Here is a 7194-nt window from a genome sequence, read left to right as displayed (position 1 = left end):
GGACACAGCTTTCAGGTCTTTAAAAAAATTGCAAAATGCACTCTTGTGGGGCCAATATATTGGCTACAACAATCATTTGCAAAAATTAGCCTACAGCAAAAACATCATGCCCGTCACGGGCTTCCTATGAGACAGTGATTAAGTTCTAGGTTGTGGACACACCTAATTTATTGTATAATTACTGCATTGTTATGCATTCTATTGCATTTATTAGCACCATCTTAAGAAATTCTAGACAGCAAATATGCAAAGTTTTAGATGTGATAAGAGGCATCCACACTATACATTATTTAACTCCATCTCCAGCTCCTTCTTCCTCTTACTGTCATGATTTCAAAGAGTGTTCCTGACCCAAACGCAAGGACACTCAGGAGGTAAGGAGTCTTAGCGGGTTTGACAAGAGAAAAATGGAAGGCTGTGCTGGGTGTGGGTTGTCTCTGGGCTCACAACAGAGGACTCAGGAACTTGCGAGGAGAGGCATTGAGTCTCAGGACTCTCCTGGGAGATGTCATGGCGACAGACGACATGTTTCACCAGTAGTCGAGTTGCTTGAAAAGCTGAGGGGAGCGAGGTGACATGCTTTAAAAAAAATAAAAAGGTCGATTATTGTGAAAATGGTGGTCATACCTTTCGGGGGGGGGGGTCTAGCGACGAAATCGATCGCAATATTCGACCAGGGTCTCTTTGGGATTGGTAAGGGTTGAAGGAGTCCAGCAGGTGGTCGATGGGAAGATTTCTTGTGTGCACAAACAGGACAAGCGAAGATGTGGTCTCCTACATCCTTGTACAAGACTGCGAAATGGACGGCCACCAGAAACGGCGGTTTGAGGGCAACGGTTCTGCTGACACCAGGATTGGTGGAGAATTTGGAGGAGTGGGCTCAGTGAATGAAACAGGAGGGAACGTACCCTCTGCCTTGTGGAAGATATCCTCAATGTTGCACAAAAGAGTCCCAACGGTGCAGTTAAGTGGTAGGAGGGGAGCTGGGGTCTTAGTGGTGTCATCCAAAGTGAACTGATGGGAAAGAGCATCTGGCTTCGTGTTTTGTGCACCTGAACAATGCAAGATGGAGAGGTTGACTTAGAAGAGACCAACAGGATTGACGCAAATTGAGACATTTGGCTGACTGTAGGTAAGCTAGGTTCTTATGATCTGCCCAGACAAGCACAGGATGTTCAGCGCCATTCAACCAATGCCACCACTCCTCCAAAGCAAGTTTGATGGCTAGGAGTTCCTGATTCCCCGCATCGTGATTTCTTTTGGCGGGGGACAACCTGCAGAAGAAAGGCCCAAGGGTGAAGTTATCTCATCAGAGTCCGCCCATTCTGAAAGAACCGCACTGACCCCCCATTTTGGAGGCGTCGACCTGAAGACGAAATTGATTGTGGGGGTCGGGCTGGATTCGGATGGGTGCTTGGGAGAACCTACTATTCAGGTAGGATGAGTTGGCTCCAGGAGATGAAGCCACTAACACACCCACTCATCTCTTTAGTAGGCAGACTTATGAGAAGGTGGTCTTGGTGGAGGTGAGAGCAGTCAGTGGGGAAGCAGCCTAACTGTAATTCGTCATGAAACTGCGGTAGATGATTGCAAATCCTAGGAACCTCTGGAGCTCTTTGCTGGACTGGCCAATCCAGGACTGCTCTCCAAGGTTCCCAGGACCCAGGTATGAAGGCTGATGAAAGGCAAGGTAAGGAATATTCTTGACAGTGAGTTCAGTCCTTTGTAAATCAACACAAGGCCGGACTTAGATGTCCTTACTGAAGAAAAAGTCTGCCCCCAGGGGAGATGAGTGGATGGATAATACTTTCAGTGAGTGATGAGTGGATGTATTTCTCCATGGCTTCCCCTCCAGACAAAAGCAGACTAGAAGGTAGCGGTGTCCCTGGGAGAAGATTTATTGTGCAGTTGTAGGGGCAGTGAGGAAGAAGAGAGAGAGCCTCATGTTTACTAAAGACTTGACTGAACTTCGTCGGGGATAAGGGACAAGTCAACCAGGTCAGCTTCTTCAGGGTTAGCGGGCGGCAGACTTGGGGGGACGGCACTCTTTAGGCAGCGAGACAGGCAGTTAGAAGACCAGGATTCGATTCTGAGCTTGGACCAGTTAATGTGCGGACTGAGGTGTTAGAGCCAGTTGAAGCCAAGGACAATGGGTGAGTGGGACATGGGGAAGATATAGACGGATCAGTGGTTCAGTTCAGTCGTTTCCAGAAATTATCAACTGTAAGGGCTTGGTCTTGTTAGTGCTATCTTGTTGACTGAGAAGCCTAAGAACAACATCATAAGAGTAGACAAGAGAACTCTGTTCAGATAGAGCTCTCCCAGGAGCGTTCGCTGGGTCAGAATGGCCAGATTGCTCTGTCATGATTTCATAGGGTGTTACTAACCCAGAGCAAGGACACTCCAGGGGTAAGGTGTCTTACTGGGTTTATTTGACAAGGGAGATGAATGGAGGGCTGTGCTGGGTCCAGGTAGTTTCTGGGGTCACGTCACGGGGGTCTCAGGAACTAGCGAGGAGAAGCTTCGAGTCTCAGGACTAGGAAACGCAAGACGTTGACTTCAGGGACAAGGATCTAGCAAGGTACAACCAAGAATCTGGTACTGAAGGGCTGGTAGCAGGCTCCTCTTATCCTCCGCCTGACAAGGGCTGACGTGCTGCAGGTGTGCACTGCCCCCAGCTAACATCCAAATCAGGCTCTCTGGTGAAGAGCAGAGGTGAAGGGAAATGGACATAGACCCCTAGCCCTGGATCCCAACATTTACTTTTAACTTCAAATGAACAACTATCTTTAAATTGGAAGATTTATATATTTAAGACCAACCCAGGCTAAACTACAGGATAAGATGAAAAACTGGAAAAGATGGCATGTGTCTCATTTACAAATACACCTAAATTAGAGATAATAATGGTCATATGTGTTTAAGGGAGTAAAAAAAAAACAGATCATACATAGATCATGGTGATTCTTGAGACAGATTCTTCCATAGGAAAGGGGATCTGAATCTAAAAGGTAGGGTTGATAATGATTTTTAAATATTGGAGCCAAAAGCTATGCAAATAAAAACTCAAAGGTCCCCTTTATTGAACATCCCTCTTCATTACACCTATTAGATGTTTTGCAAGACATCGATGCAAAATGGGAATCTTTCCCGTGAACTTTTAATGTAGTGCAAGGAGCCTTGAAAAGCTGGTATCAGACAAAAGGTCTCATTTCACATACATGAAGATGCAATCCAGTGAAGATGAGGCAATAGATTTTATTGAAAATCAGTCTTTTGGGCTATGATATATTGTTTCAGTTTAACATTAATGTATATTTCTTTAGAGTCCATCTCCATTCTGTTTGTTTTGCAACCTCTAATAACCAAGAGGAAAGATCCTTTCAAGGGAAAAGGTCAAGCTATTGGACTATGAATGCAAGATTGACTGCGGGTTTCTCACACATCATTTCACTGCTTTTTAAAACCCATCAATATACTTTTAATGTTTACTTTTTTGAGTCAATCAGATGAAGTCAGTATGAAGTTAAATGCTATACATGCGGTCTGATACAGGTATTGGTTTTATGGAGAATGTGTTTTATAGCACTGGCCAGGTTTATCATCTTTATAGTAAAAATAGTCTGGGCTTGAGTGTTAAGTCAAAGGATTTGCAGGATTTTGATATGAGATCATTACAAGTAATTAAACATTGAGAATGAGTTTCACATGGTCCATTTAAAATTTAAGAGTAGTCATTTTATATTAAGGAGTTGTTTATTGTAATTGTTAATTCAGACATTTTATGGACCTGCAGAGACACTGTGAATGTAGACTAACACTTCCTGTAACAGACGACAGAGCTGGAATAAGTAGATATGCCATTTGAGCCTTGACATATTATAGCATTAATCAACATTTCTTGTTTACTCCTTTCTTCGAATATGATCAAGCTTTATGTAGTAACATCATAGCTCCTTTGAATATTGCATTGTTTCATTTGCAAACCTGTTTGTTAAAACTGATATTTTAGTGTAAAATCTTACTCCTGTCGATGAAGTTTCCATACCAAAACTAACACACAATCTAAACAATCTGAATTTTAAAGTCAATCACAATATTTCTATTTAGAGAGAAGAGAGGACTGAAAGAGACTTTCATGCAACTATTGTGAGCAGCAAATTCTTTTCATCATCCATGTTGTTAACCCTCAGTTCATTATCCTTATTTTATTTAATCTTAGCTGTCTTGATTAGAAAGTATAAACCACAGTTGATTTTGCCAACAGGTAAAAAAGATAAAAACGTTATTGTTGACTTAATCACTCCTCCTGGAGACCAATATATGGTAACGTGTTTTCCTGGGAGGGGTTAGGCAGCTTCACAACTAGCCACACAGAAATGTGAGTCCTAATTAGAAGAATTGTAGCTTGTTAAAGTTGTGAAATTCCATTTCTGATTTGTATTTATCTAATCCAAACATAGAAGTAATTTTTTTAACTATAGAGGTTGATAGGATGCTGTATCTGGGTCACTTTAATGTCAGAGCCTACTGTGGGAAAATTCCCATTTTAAACTAGTTGGTGTCATTTGCAGTTGCTAACAATAGCAGGCACAAAAAAGTATTCATGCTTATTACGTCAGAGTTAAGAAGAATAAAGTATAAGGCATAATTAATCAAAAATGTAATCTATTTATATGAAAATGTAATAATAACGGTAATACATGAATTGCATTCATAGGCCAGGTGAAACTCTATTCCATGAACACATGCAGATGACAGATAAAGACATGCCTTCTGTGAAGTTTAGATGAAAGCTCTTTTACTGTCATGCCATCAACAAATTTAATAAAATGACAAAAGTTAAAAGAAAATTCTCAGATGAATATTATTTAATAATCTTCAAAAGGAACAAGGCCCAGAAAATCTCAAAATGAATTAAAATCACAGAAAAATATATGTATCTCATTATTAAAACTATTTTTAAATGTCAGACTTTTAGATATATGTGAAAAAGCATTCAGAACCCTCTAGCTCATATTTAAGAAAATGAACTTTTTATCTTACACTAGAGATATGTCTTGATCATAAGTGGAATTTCACAGCGCACACGGCGTCTTTAATACAAAAGAAAATAGAGGAAACAGCTTACACAGATATTTATGTGAAAGATCTCATCATCCTCTCACAGTCCTCCATGGCTAATTTATAACAAACATATGGAAAGTTCAGTTATATCTTTTTCTCTTGTTGTATCAGTGTCTGACACACTATTGCCCACTATCCTGGTAATCTCATCAAGTAAAAATAAGCATTGCATCCTTGTTGTCATGGAGACCTTTTGAGACTTTTGATATTTTACATAACCGTTTTCCTAGGGTGGTAGGTACAGAGCATGTAAGATGGGTGTCTAATGAAGGCCATTTGCTGTCATTGTTTGCCCTCAGAGGACTCACAGCCCTGCCAACTCTCAAAATTAAACAGACACCATTAATGGATACTATGATATAACAGCCTATAGTACAAAAATCAGAACTGTTTAAGATAGTCAGTACAATATGGCATCTTCCAAACATTTCTGTATAAGGCTCTGAAGATTTGAAATTCCTGAGGTGTGAAGCAGTAGTGGGATGATCAAGGTGATATGGAATGTGATGGACCTGCAGCCATAGTCTGATAACAATGAGAGCAAGGCTTTGTTTCATTATAGGTTATAGAAATCGTGGTATTTCTTGAAAAAACCATCAATTAAATTTGATATGTGATCATTTTTTATATGTATATCTGCTCATTTGTCATTTTTTTGTTTACTTTTTCCTGCAAATCCATGTGATAGATTATAAAACCCTGGGTTAATAATGTCCCGTAAATGGCCAGCAATTACACACATGCAAACACACACACACACTCACACGCAAACCCAAACACACACACACAAAAAAAACACCACACAAACAAAATCACCTCAGGAAGAAATTGCATCATTTGATCTTATTTCCTCTGTTCAGGAGAAACTAATATAATCCGATATATATATATATATATACACACACACACACACAATATATACAATATGTACAATATATACAATATATACAACATACAATATAATAAACAGTGTAATAATTATGTGTTTTACGTATATATTATAAATATATTATACTGACTATTTTGTATGTAGCATATTGTGTCCCTGCATGTGTCTGCTGATAGAGTGTTTGGTATGTTGAAGAGCTTTGAAAAAATCCTTGACCTTAAATTGGCCTTCAGTTAATTCAGCCAATTGCTATATTAGGGAGCATGATGGGAGCTGCTGTTTTAACGTCCTATATACGAACCAAAAGCTAGTTTGGATTAGATCTGCGTAAGAGTCGTCTCTCCAAAACAGAGAGCAGAGCACAAAATGAGATTTGAAAGCCAGATACTCAAGCACCAAGCAAAATAATTTCTGAGTCATTTGTAATAAACAATAACCCTTTAAACTTCCCTCTCACTGCCCAAGAGATATAGTATGGTCATTTCACACCATCCTGCTGCAAAAGCTTATTTAAAGTGTACACTTACCCCAGTCTTTTCAAAGGCTGCCAAAATAGGATGAAACAGATGCAATTATAGGAACCCAGACAGGCCTCGCCAATCAATATCAAAACGATGCAAAAGACAATTCATTAATTCACACATTCAGTACACTTATTTGTGCATGTGCTAATGGAAAAATAGATTAAAACCTGCATGATGTTTATTTCACACAAATATGTACCACTCAAGGCAGAGAGCAAGGTGTGTTCCTGTGAGTAGGACACCTAATTGCATGGAAAGGAAGCAGCAGTTTTTAAGTCAAAGAGAGTTTTTCTAGGACTCCAGATGGAGGAGCTGGAGGGTATTTACCCTGATACTATACCGTTAATGCTGCACTTTCTGGATTTCAAGCTCTACTACTTTCAGACATTACTGAACTGCTGTTTGTTTTACTTCCCCTCCCCTCATATATATATATATAGTAGCGAGTCATGTTGGGGTTTCCGTTGCTTCTTTTCAATGCTTCTTTTCTGTTTGATTTTGGGGTTGCTGGGAATTTTGTGGATGTGGTGCAATGAATTCTGTTTTGTTTTGTTTTTTTACCTGGAATCAGGCGGGAACAGTTAATTGTATTGCAGGCTTGTGTGGCGTGGCTGTGGCCAACAACAGCTATTGCTTATTAAACAGACGTTTTAC

The sequence above is a fragment of the Fistularia commersonii genome, chromosome 14 (assembly GCF_037954325.1).
Source record: "Fistularia commersonii isolate RoL2024-O1a breed Wild chromosome 14, RoL_Fcom_v1.0, whole genome shotgun sequence".
In the NCBI taxonomy this organism is placed as follows: Eukaryota; Metazoa; Chordata; class Actinopteri; order Syngnathiformes; family Fistulariidae; genus Fistularia; species Fistularia commersonii.
This window is presented reverse-complemented; position numbering follows the sequence as displayed.